Source organism: Balaenoptera borealis (genome assembly GCF_965194805.1).
Source record: "Balaenoptera borealis genome assembly, chromosome: 16".
Lineage (NCBI taxonomy): Eukaryota > Metazoa > Chordata > Mammalia > Artiodactyla > Balaenopteridae > Balaenoptera > Balaenoptera borealis.
This window is the reverse complement of record NC_138872.1, coordinates 56176905-56190303: the sequence shown is the minus strand read 5'-3', so window position 1 is coordinate 56190303 and position 13399 is coordinate 56176905. Positions and strand designations below refer to the sequence as shown.

The 13399-nt window shown below is 43.9% G+C and overlaps 1 protein-coding gene and 1 long non-coding RNA gene across 38 annotated transcripts in view; one reads left to right on the top strand and one right to left on the bottom strand.

Moving 5' to 3' along the window:
* RBFOX1 (RNA binding fox-1 homolog 1) overlaps positions 1-13399 on the bottom strand; it is a 2204510-nt gene that overhangs the window by 367021 nt on the left and 1824090 nt on the right. The window lies entirely within an intron of this gene.
* The window catches only part of LOC309614218, a 409767-nt gene that overhangs the window by 75321 nt on the left and 321047 nt on the right, over positions 1-13399 (top strand). The window lies entirely within an intron of this gene.

The window sequence follows — 13399 nt, the reverse complement described above, 5'->3', positions numbered from 1 at the left end:
CATAAGTCTGCTGCCAAGATACGAGAGGTCACCCTGCTGATCTGGGTGTCATTTTGTGTGGTAACTCTGCTACCAAACAGTGTGCGAGACCACACGCTGAGATTCGGAGCTCTGGCCAATTAGAATCCAGGGAGCTTTGGCTGGAACTGGCTTGTAACTCTCCTCGGTGAAGCCCCATATATTCCAGGGTGGTACCTCCTGAGAAATTCCCATCCCCACCCAAGCCCTCATTTGCCCCTCTCCAGAATATTACGTGTGTTCTCCTTTGGCTGAACACCTGCAGTGGGGGGTGGAGGAGTGTCACAAAGAATATCAGGTTTATTTTTCAAAACTTTCACTCCCGTCCATCTCTGGGGTCAACTCCCAGTGACCATCCTCTTGCAGCTGAATTATTGCAGTGGCCTCCTACCTGAGCCCCTGCTTTCAATCTTGTCCCCCTCTAATCTGTTCTCCATAGAACAGCCAAACTGGTCTTTTTAAAGGTTAAATTCAGTCATATTTGCCCCCTGCTTAGAGACCCTCTGTGTTTTGGGTTTTTTTTCCTTTTTATTTCTCTTGGATTAAAATCCAACCTCTATATCAGTGCTTCTAAACCCCTATGGCTTCTGGCCCCTCTCTGCCTCTTTTGCCCTCTCTCACTGACCTCCGGGCTCCCTGGCCTTTTCTCAGCCCCCCTGAGATCACCCAAGCTTGGGACACACACTCTCTGCCTCAGTGTGAATGGTCTCTCCACCCCTACCCCTTTGTCCACCTCCTACTTGATCTCAGCCTCAATGCTCCTTCCCCAGAGAGAACACCCTTCACCGCTGAATCCAACCCCTACTATTTTCTGCGGACCCTTCTTCTTTTCTTTCGGACCATTTATCACCACTTGCAATACAGATATATACGGTGATCACATAGGTCTCCAGCAAACTTGTGAGCTCCATGAAGGAAAAATGAAGTTGGTTTTCCTTGCCTATGTCTCTTTAGGGACTAACCCAATTTCTGAGGCAGAACAGAGGCTAAGTAAATATTTGTTGAATGAATGAGCGAGTGAATTAATTATTAACCAATTACTTAAGTGAGAGAATGAGGTCTGATTCAGTCATTATGGGTGTCACACGCTTTGCTGTAGATGACTCGATAAGTCTCATAAATAGATAATGAAGTATGAGGAACATTCTACAAATGGTTAAGAACATAGCTTTTCTCTTCTCTGAGAGTATCGGGTAAACTTTCAAAAGTCTGTCTCACGTGTCAGCTGATAGTTGTCTTATGTAATATAGTAATTGCTGGCTTGAATTAAAGACATCGTTATTTTGGAGAGTTGTTCTTTTTCTGATATAAAAAGTGAAGGATCCATCCCTTATATTAACACATCATCTTGGCATGCTACGTGATTAAGGAGGAAATGTGATTTTATTTTTTGGGCAATGGATATTTTTCACAAAGCCAAGAAGAGCTCTCAGAATAAAGGGATGTTTATTTGGGTGAATCACCAGCTTTGCACAAATCCCAAGTGCTAATTGCATAATGGGTCTTTACAAAATGCCATAATACGGGTTCGGCCTGTTTCTCTGTTTTCCGTTTGAAAAATAGATTGTTTAATAACCCATCAAAGCTATATGTAAACCTAGTAAACAATGGAGCAGATGTTGACTGCTGTCTTGTGCCTCGTAGACATAATTAAAGACAATGAGACACTCACAAATTCATATAATAGAGGACAAACACAAACACAAAAATCAGTACAATATGAATGTAAGCTGCATTTGCAGGACACCTGCTTTCTTAGTCCAAAATGCTGTATCATATTTCCTGTGATGAGAAACGTTTGTAACATTCTTTATTTACTTATGTAAATATGTACATTCTGTTCTCCACTTTTCAAGAAGATGAGACTGGAAAAGGTAGTCTTTTTAATGGAATATTTGTTTCAATTTCATTACTGCTAAGACCCTGGACAGTTTCAAAAAAACGTTTTTAATTTTCTCATAAGCATAAATGTGAATGAGAACCAGTTAGCCAAAACTCTCACATTTCTAAAAGAAATTAAAGCCCTGGTTTGGGTGGGGTTTGGTTGGGGCTTTATTCATTTGTCTTTGCATTCAATCCTTCATGCATCATTTAGGAATGCTACTAAATTGACATGTTTATTTCCTAAAAGCCTTACATCTCTTTTTTTAAAAGTCAGGCGCATTTCCCTAAAATCACACTTTTATCTTATATAAAAAGAAGCCGGTTGGATAGCATATTTAAAGAATCATCCTAATTTTCTAAGTATTCTGTTTGCCCCTCAAACTCCTACTCAGATCTCTGTTAGTTGTCATCAGTCAGTTCTATAGGGGAAGGAATAAAACCACACACAAAGTGAAATGAATGGTACAATTAAGAGAACACAAGTGCAATACCCCCCTTTCCCCTCTCCCCCCTCCGCCTCAAACCCAGGGCTTTTCTCTGCAGATATCTTGAAAAAGGAATTGAGGGTTGTAAATACACCATGTGATTATATACTTTTTTTTCCTTTCAATTAGGAACAAAAAAAAAAAAAAAGAGGGAGGTTAAAACCCACTTTCTATGGCTCACTAGACAGGAGAAAGTTTCCTAGATATAGAATTCTCAATTTGGAAAATAAATATCCTCCCTCATGTTCAAAACGAAGCCAAATTCTTTTTCTGTGAATAATTTAAAAACATTTAAAGCCTCAAAAATCCCATTGTTTAAAGAACACACGAAGTCCTATTGACTTGTCGTGAACAGTGATTCTGCCTTCAGATCACCCGCCATCTCCCTTGTCTGTTGTTTTTGATGCCATGGAAGGAAGGGGGATTCTCATGTGGTCTGCATCTCTTTATGCTAATAAAATGGTGTCAGCCCCTTTTCACAGACAACACCATAAAGCATGAACACCAAATGGGAAACAAATAGGGCCGTGACGCCACTGTGAAACAAACCAATCAACCCTGAAACACCTAAGATAGATGGCACCCCCTCCTTCATTCATTCTTTACAGAAAAGCAATGGAAATGTCCCGAGGTGAATCTGATTAAGCCCACAACACCCACACACACACAGACACACACACGCACATACACACACACACACACACACACACACAGAAGCTCAGGAAGGTTGTAAAGCACTAAATTCTTTTGACTGATGAAGCAGCCTGCATTGCATTGAGGAAAACAGCCTGGCAAGCCCAGACCCCACTCCCAGAAATTCCTTTATTAACAGGACCAGGCCCCGCACGTGAACAAAAGCAGTGGTGCGGGGTGTATGAATCATTAATACGGCGCTGGGCAATGGCTGCATTTCCTGTGTTGGTTGGAGAGCTGCTCAGCACAACGGCAATTTGGGGATTGGAACTGGCAGTGGGGAAACGCACTCCATGCTTCTGAGCGCTTCCCATCAGCCCTCTCCCTCCCTGGCTCTCCCTCCCTGAGTCTGACGGCCTCGCTGTGTGTTGTCACTTACTCAACAATAATCATAACGGCCTAAAATCGCAGAAAGCTTCGAAGTTGAGAGATCTCCGGACTCCTTCCCTTTTGGACAAGTTTTGCAAGAGAACCGAGGGCGCGGTGAAACGCAGAGAGCTGGCCTAGCAGAGGCCGGGGTGGATCGGGCAGGAGCAGCGGCCTGCACGGCCGGGGAGAGGCCAAGGGCACCGCACAGAACCGTGTTCAGGAGGCTGGCGCTGGAGGCAGACAGTCTGGTTTTAAATATGGGCTCTTCCACCTAGGCCTCCCATCTTAAAAAAAAAAAAAAACCAAAATGATTCTTATCAACCCTCCTGGAGGCCTTTTGCGGGGGACTAAACAAGGTAATCCACGTAAAAGGGCTTAGTCGTGTGCCTGTCACCCGGTAGTCCATAAAAGTTATTGATTATTTCACTGTTTTCATTATTTTATTATCTCATCCTCCTCCTCAGTGAAGCCTGCTGGATTCTCTGTTTATCTACATGATCTTAGAAGCGGCATCTCTTCCTGCTTATAGAGGAGTCTCACTTTTTGAATGGAACCAAAAGGAGACTAGAAAAAAAAAAAAAGAGAAAAAAGAGAGTTCTCAAGAATCCTGAGTCACATGTTCTAAACGGAGACCCCCAGTGGAAGGTTGTGCCATTGCACCCTGAAGAAAAGGATTTCTCCACTTAACTGTTCAGTGCAAACACTTGGGGGCGGGGGGAGAAAGAAGGAAGGAAGCAAAAAAATGCATAGCTTTATACAGATTATTTGGATGAGAGAACCTGTCAGAGAGTTTAAGTAGAGACAATTGATAGACCCAAAGCCAAGCCATTTGCAAGAGGTGCTTTTGCATTTCCAGAAATTCCAGGAGCGGCTCAGGTGAGAGTGATGTGAAGCTCGGAGTCTGACGCTTCGTTCTTCTGCTTCAGAATAAAGAGGACACAATGACACAGGCACCCTCTCACAGGACAGATCCAGGGTCTAAAAATGCACATGTCAGCTGGACAATCCATCCTGAAACTGGGGCATCCACCCAGGCGTCAGCCAAGGACCCAGGCACCACCAAGCCCCGGAAGGACTCCCCCAGACTCTCCCGGGTGACAGTCTGCACTTTAGCCAGCGCCCTCCCTAGGAAAGCTTATGGGAATGAACTTCAATGCGTGTGCTCAGGTCCCTTGCATCACAGAACAATGACATTCTGAATAGAAATAAATGAAGCCCCTGCAGTGTGATTCTGTCAGCTTTTGAAAGTAAATAACTTTGCTGCTGACAAGAGCAAGACACTTTTTATTGTCCCTCCTCCTGTCACAGAGCATTAATTGAGCTGTGCGGCCACATTACAAGCCAACACCACCGGCAGGACTTAAAGGGGGCAGGAGGAGGAGGGGGAAGAGACCCAGGACAGGTGGGAGGGACCGTGGGACCTGAGAGAGACACCGACCTCCACCCCCGCCACCATATGAGGCCTCGTGTGTGTCCTTGGCAAGCCATGGGGGCATATATCACGTTGATTTGGGAGAAATGGAAAATAAAAAATTATGTTCAATAAACAGCTTCCATAAACAGACACTTCTTTAACACAGATATGCATTCATTCTTTCATTCACTCTTCCATTTCTTCAAGAAACATCTATTGGCTTCTCACTCTGTCCCAGGTACTGTGCTAAAGATCATACTTAATCTTACAAAGAACAGTATGCAATAGTTATTCTTATCCCAATTTTTCAGAGGAAGCAATTAAAGCCCCCAAATCAAGTAAAGCAACGTGCTCAATCCAGTTGAATCAGCTAATTGAGTAATGGAGTTGGGATAAGGCTTCAGCTTACCACTTCTGTCCTACATACAAGCTCCAGAGACACCAGTTTTTTTAAAACTAGGCTTTGCAAAGAGCTGACACCAACGGGTTCTAAAATGATGTCGGTTTCTCATCTGAATTTTGGAGGATCCTTGAGATGGACACTTGGATACTGCAACATGTCGACCTCACCATTCCTTCTCTTTTTCGGAGCCGATGTCACCCACTGTTGAGGAAGACTCATGGCGCGGGGAGGATTATCTCTCAGCTCTCACCCTTGCATTAAGAGCAGAGCTTGCCCCATGCCTGGAGAAAGCAGAACCATCCAGGGAAGGGTGGCGATATTCGCTGTTGTTTTTGATAAGGGGAATCTAGTCCTCCAGGTGAATCCTGGGCAAACATCAAACGCCAGAAAGAAAAGGCTCATTGAGACTAAACCTTTTGTGCATTTACTCATCAGTACCGGGAAAGCTGAGGCTCTTAAATCCTACAGCTGCCTGTACTTTGTTCCATAGCTGCAAAAGGTGAAAAAAAAAAAAAAAGTCATTACATCCCCAGACACATACACTCACCTTCTGAATGCTTTGTTTTTGTTTGTTTTGTTTTGCTCTGGCTCCAAAATTCCTAATTTTGACTCTTTGTGTGTTTAAACACGATATAAAGAACAGGATGAAAAGAGGAGTTGGCTGGCCCTACCTGGAGCTTGGTCAGGTGTCAGAGACCACAGCACTACCATCGCCCCCGCCTCGTCACCTCAGAACCCCACGCGCTGTTGACCTTAAACATACGGCCATTTCCCTCTACTGTGTTCTCCGAATGCTGCCCTGGCAGAGGCGAGAAGAGGTGACACAAAGATGACTAGAATCTTGCTTTTTGCAGATTGGGTTGGGGAGAAATGAGCGATTCCAGGCCAGGCTTGGAAGGGGATTCCTAGGAAACCCAATGGACCCAGGCAGAGTTAACCAGAGCGTGGTACTACAATGACAGTTCACAAGATGGCACATGGATGAACAACTGAATGGACCCTCTGTGAGGACAGGGGCCTTTGCTTTGTTTCTTGAAACAATGTAGACAATCAGCTGGTACCTAATAGGAATTCAATAGACTGAATGAATGAACACGTGAATGAATAAATATTTCAATGTACTAATATTTCAATGTATATTGGGAAAAACAGTAGCACAGCTGTGATTTCGTGGGATGTATTGATCCATTTATTTATGTATTTATTTTTGGTTTGGACAATCTACTTTGAAGTTCAACATGTAAGTGAATTTTTAAAATCTTTAAGTGGATATCAAGTGTGTTGATGAGTGAATTGGCAGGAATTAGGAAGGGGATGCTTGAATGACTGACGTTTGAGAAACACTGGACCACATTCATTGTTTTTGACGAAATAAGCCCACTCACTGTGTAAGCACCTCGATGGGGTTTTGACAGAAGACACCAGCAGGACTCTTGGTGCTCCACAATTAACGTCTTTCTTACAGCTTCCATCAAAACCCTCTCTCCACCTCCAAGCCCCAAACCTGTTTCCAAATGTCCCATGGGGACAACTCAGGAGGGGTTTTGTCTCCTTCGTTCACTGGACATTGATTTCTGTCCTTTCTCCTCTTTTCAACATGGCCCCAGAGGGTCACAGAAGCTACATTCTATCCATAGAGACCATCCCACTGGCAGGTGACCCAATTCCACCGCTTACTGTCTCCCTAGGTCTTTTACACCCTTTTTGCAGACAAGGCGGGTGCACTTGCTCTTCTCCATTCCTGAAACACCTTTCTCAACTCTTCACACGCCCCAAGCTCTCTTATCCTCAGGTCAGGAAAATCATCACCTTCTTCATGGGACCCACACTGACGCGCCCATCAGATAAAGCCCAATAACCAACAACCGCCACTGATCCTTGCCCATCGCCCTGCTTATTTCCTGCACAGCACTCTCCACAATCTGAAAAGAGCTCTTGACTCACTTACTTTTGCATCATCTATTCTTTTACTAGAATGTCAGCTCCACGGTGGCAGGGACCTTTCCTACTTGTTTTGCTGAAATATCCTCAATGCCTGGAAACAGTGTTTTGCATGGCCAAATGAAAAAAATGAATGAATGATCGGATGTGTAATTGTATACACCTATAAAAAGCAGTGACAATCACTGTCTCCTCCTGCTTAAAAGGTTCAAACGTCCTCATTCATTCATCCATTATGCATTTTTTTTAATTGAACAACTACTATGTCTTAGACTTTCTTCTAGGCAGTGTGGGTAGAGTAAAACAGAATGAAGGCGTCTCTGCCATCATGCTGCCTACGGTCTAACAGGTCAGAACAAGCACAGCAAAAGTGCTCTCTACACCCTCTGGTGCTTAATAAATATATATATAAAAAAAGGAAATTAACAAGAGAGCAATCAGAAGTGGGATCCCAGGCGATAACAGAAAGCAGTCATCTTTTGCTCTTTTTCAGCCGAAATCAATCAATCAGGGCCACGATATGAAGATCAGAAACAGCTGTGAAACTCCTACTCCCCAAACCCTTTCAGAAGCCAGAAAGTTCCAACCCCATAAGCCCTTTCCTAACCCTATGCAGGCTCAGGAATGGAATTGGCGGTGGGGGGGGGGGGGGTCCTTCGGAAAACCCTTTCTCCAAGAGTTTCTCCCAGCAGGGCCCGCCTGCAGGGTCTCTGCTTACTTCCCCAGCTGGCTTGTGCTCAGCGTGGTTGAAGGGCCAGGGCCAGGGCCCTCCTGAGCTATTGTGCCTGAGAGCTGACCCCATCTGACACAGCCCCTCTGCACGGGGCCAGGCTAGGCAAGCCACATTAGGCAGGCAGCCACAGAGGAGCTCTCAGCCCAGCAAAGTTCTCTCAGGCAGCGCCCGGAAGGAGGAAACTTTATTGATGAATGGAACTTTCTTTGCTTTTCTTCATTGAATTAAACAGCACACTGGGACACCTCTCCTCGTCCATTAAAAAGGTCTCTACATATGGGGCAATTACTCCCACACTTTGTCAGCTCTGCCTCATTCACTGGACGACATCTCCTGCGCATCATACAGCCCCCTTAGGCACAGACGAACCAACCTGATTTTGTTTACAATGCTGCAATTTCTCTTCCAGAAGACTATTATTTGCCTGACAAACTACACCGTTTTTATCCAGCCAATATGAATAAACAAGCATTATGTTTTCTCTTGGGGGCAGAGAGCCTGGTTAAATGAATCAGAAAACCCTAAAAAATATTGTCTACCCTCAGTCCATCAGCTACTGGACAATTACTCAAGGGCCAGCTGTAAGGAAAACAGATGGCATGAGCACTAATAACATGGGCTTTCTCTACTCGGGCAAAGGCAAAAGCGGCCGGTTGTATGTTCTGACACAGAAACCGCCGCGAAATGGCAGACAGAGCTGCCGAATGGCGCAGGACTCGGGTCTACGGACTAACACATGCTTACAGTTTTCATGAGTGAATGTTGGATGAAACAGACTTAAGGCAGAGGCAGCCCAAGTAACCCTACAGTGAATCCCCTGTCACAGATTCCTCAAATGGAAGAAACAGAGGGTGAACCCTAGCCCACCTGAGATAGGGGCCTTATCTGGCTGATCAGAGCCCAATAATTCATGTCTTTCCCCCTTAAATTGGAAAAATCGGAGAAACCAGGAAGATTGGTTACTTAACCAATTTACGACATAAGATCTCTCTAGAAAGAGACAGAAGGTCCTAGGTTCTAACAGAGTCACCCAGGCCTGGGAATTTGCTCATTCCGGCCACTTAAATTCCTTAAACAATTCAGACATGAGGATAATCTATCCTGATTCTTTTCTGCATTATTGACACTATTGACTCCCCTCAATCTACAGCACGATCTAATAAATCAACACGGGATTAAGCCAAGAAGAAAGAAGGTGATAAAATGCCATTTGGTCCCCTATAAATCATCAGACTAAGCAGCACTAGGTAAGTAAGTAAAATGAGAATTGAACTTTTCTACGCAGCCGTAATTGTTACGGCCTCCCTAGCGCCTCCCAAATTTATAACCGCGGCAGGTGCATGGGGAGGGTGGTCCCCCCTCCTACAGCCGCGGTGTGAGAGCCCATCTTCCTGGCAACTCTCAGCTGAGATCCACTTTCTAATTAAAGACAGAAAGGGTTGATATGCAGGTTTCAGTTCAATTGCTTTCGATCTGAAGATGTCCGTAGTGAGCAATGGCTTCATTTACCAGAAATTACCCTTTGTACAAACCACTTCACTATTTAAAACAAACCACATGGATCATCATTAAGTGGGAAAAATGACCAATCTTTGGATATTGACAGTGGCATGGCCCACTTTACAGGCCCCCTTTCCCCCCTGCTTTTAATGTGGATTTTAAGCATTTGACTTGTTTTTAAATGTAGGCTGATAAAAAGGTTCTGAGCGAACAGGATTTGACAGATGAGAAGCTTTCTTAGAACGGGACTGGGAGACATGGGTGGGGGCTTAGGAACAGGGAAAATGAAGTTAATATGCTACTTATCCTCTTTCAGAGAGTTAGAACTCAGTGTGAAACAGCTTGGGGGAAGTCTGGCAGGCAGTGTGCATCAGAAAACAAACCTCGTCTGCTGTGTCCGTAGCCTCACCGTACCTTACCGATATTCCCTGTGACTTAGGATGGACATCAAGCATCTCTAGATTTTTTTGTTATGAGTGTGTGTAGTTGTTTTTTCTTTCTCTGTGAAAAACGAAACCTATACTCTTTTGACCCAGCTTGTAGTAAACCCCCAAATTTGGAATTTGTACTTAGAATTTTCCCTCCAAGCAAGACTGTCGAAATGGGTACCCACTTTGGAACTCTGGGCAGATTCCATATTGGGGAATGTGTGAATTTGAAGTTCACCTGGGAGAAGAAGACTCACCACCCAAGAAGACACCAAACAAAGCCACTGCAGTATATCAAGAACAGCGGCTGAAGCAGAAACTTTCCCTGGACAGCAAGATTGAAGCCAGCTGCTACAATGCCTGCCTGCCCCTTCCATCTTAACAATGGTCTACAACCATAGGATACATGCTCTATCCTAGAGGGATACAGATGTGGGTATATATGCATGTGATGACATCACTGGCCTCAAGATATAGATGCCAGATGGACTATTCGACATGATCCCGTCTTACAGTTCCGAACTGTAGTTAACATCTCTGATGTTAAAAGAGAGGAGAAAGCGGAAAATAAAGAAAGAAATTGTAACTGTAGGAAAATACCCATCTAAAGTAGAGTCATTGGGAAATAGGAATCAATGAAATGGAATAAGTAAAATAATTGAAAGACCAAAGTCGCCTCTTCTTTGGCCTGAATAAATAAGTTCTTTGTGGCAAAAGGGTTATGTCGTTTTCACTTGGTCATTCAGGGTAGACTTGATGCTGAGGTATCCCAATTGATTTTTGCTTTTATGAGTTGTCTTAGGAACAGATCTGGGAGGGTTTAGGAAGAGAGGTGAGATGTCAAGGCTGAGGCAAAGACAGCAATCGGAAACTTCGTTCCAGGAAAATATGTTTTCAGGAAGACGCAGTGGACCCTAATCAGAGTCTGTGCATTTAGAAAACAGAATGATAAAGCCTCCAAAATAAGAGAATTGTGTCTTCATTATTTTCTTATGTAATTAGTGATCTGAATGACAAAGACTCCTGAAATATGCTTATTTCTAAATAATAATAAAAGAAAATGTTTCCAGTGAAGGTGTCCTTTATCAGAGATATTGTATGATCCAGCCATCTGATCAACTTTGAAAGTATAGATTAGCCCTCCTATCATCAGAATTAAATAGAGATACAGCAATAGCTACAGATTAATAGCAGAGAGAAAACATAGTGGCGATGTACTGATAGAAGACATATAGATTGTAGCAGTTTGTGGAGATTGAACTGTTTCACACCCTTCATCAGCCAATTGTCTGGACTGCTAAATAAAAGCAATGACACGAGACTTCTACACAAACTGTCATGCCAGCAGTGGCTAGGAGACATGACCTGAAGGTACAACTCTCCCACCCTGACAGTGAGCTTTTAGCAAGGTGGGATGTATGGCTGGAAAACCTGATTCTCAACCAGACAGGCAAAAATAAATGTCTGCCTGTACTATACTTCAGGCATTTAGTGAAACTCAGAAAAAATGCACACGCGTGCGTGTGCACGCGCGCGCGCACGCACACACTGCATTCTGACGCTGTATGTCAGCATCACCTTATCAACACTTTCGCTGAAAGCATTACAAGCCCTTTTAAGGGATGGGGTGCATTCCACAGTACATTTCAAAACCCACCTCCATCTACCACCATATGGAACCACAATGCTGATTCAGTCACTTCTAAATACTTGTGATGGCTGCCAACATTCCCTTTGAGCCTCCCCTTTCCAGAGCAGGAGTGCCCCCCCCCACACACACACTGGAAAACACTGCCTGGCTGATGTTGAAAACCCCTGCATTCATCCTAGATACTTGTCCTTTCCATGGCAAGAATAACCTCTCAAAGTCACAGTCTTCTTTCCTAAGTTGTGCCCACCCCCCAAGCAAACCAATTTAACAAGCTAGAAGGAAGAAACATGAATTTATTTAAAAAAAAAGAATCATGCACAAAGAAACTGTGGGAACATTGAATACTTACAGCATTTTACTTGCTAGGTAATGCTTCTCCAATTGGTTAATAAATAACATGAAAGAAGTGAATACGGTAGGCAAAAGATCAACTCATATTAACAATTTGATTAAATTCAACTGAGGCTTAGCATCTGTAAAAAAGCTTATTAGGATACTCTTCTGGTGGGTAACTGGTATAAAACACACACACACACACACACACACACACACACACACACAGGCACTCACAGCAAAGGCACAGAAATGGTAGAAGCAGATGAATCATATCATATGTTACCAATAGCCTCTTGGGAAATGTTTCCTGGCACAATTTACTTAATGACAAATGGGATAAAACAATATTTAAAAGGATAAACCAGTTCCTAAGATATTAAAACGACGAGAAAAAATAAAAGGTTGTTCTCAAAAAGACTTGAGATAGAAAATATGCCTAAGAAATATTTTCTGGAGGCAAACGACTTGATAACAAATTACCCAAAATGTTCAAAGCAGAATCTGGACATTTTGTGAATACGTAGAGTCCTAAAACACAGGTTGAAATTGAGGGTCTTTGGAGAAGGAGGCCCCTTGGAACACTTGTAAAGGAAGTTCAGTCAACTACAACCACACACAACGCACAGTACTCTTGAAGGGAATCAATTGAAAAACAGATAAAAAGATACAGTCAAGTTAACTCTTCACAGAGCAGGACAGTGACCCTGGGAAGGGAGGATTCCCATCTGCATGTCAAGATCCTTCTAACTCTGTCGTTCACATCCACAAACCCTGCCCAGCGAGACAGAGCTGGGCTTGTCGCTCCACAAGGCAAGGCTGAGCTGTTTCCCAAGCCCTGAAACCAACTTAGGCTGTAGCCCTACTAGTAAAGAAAGAAAAAGAGACAGAAGGTCCGAGGGAAACACCCAGAGAAAGAGAGAAACACAATGCGAGATTCTGAAATATACACAGAATGGAAAATAAAACGCAGAATCCCTCAACAAGACCGTTAAGGGAGCGTGGAGGAGGAAAAAAAAAAAAAGCTTTTATACATGCCAACAAAGACACATCCTAAACCCCTCGCCTTCATCACAGCATTTCCAGTGAGTTTACAGGCAGATTCTGGGGCTGACACCCTCCAGAAACCCAAAGGCTCAGATCCCAAGCTGACGGAATACAGCACAACCCAGACAAACTTAAGAAAACAAAAATACTCAGCACATACACACATATATATGTTTTTGCACTCCTTATTAAAACAGTTGAATTAAAACGCGAGGCACCCAAATGCCTCCACAAAGATCCAAACTCTTAGCATCAAAGAGGTCTTAGACTGGGGATGGTCACCGGACGCACTGACACGGGAAAGATTCGAGTAAGGAAAATGCAGTTTGCAATTTTAAACTCCCGGTACCCAGGCTCAGAATCAGGCGTTCAAAGTATCCAGAGAGCTGCAAAAAACAGTTGGGCGCAGAGTGCCCGGGGTCCACGGAGGACTAGGGTCTCCGATCCACCCCTCCCGTCCAAACGCAGGACCCCCCTCCCCAAACCCATCCAAGGTACCA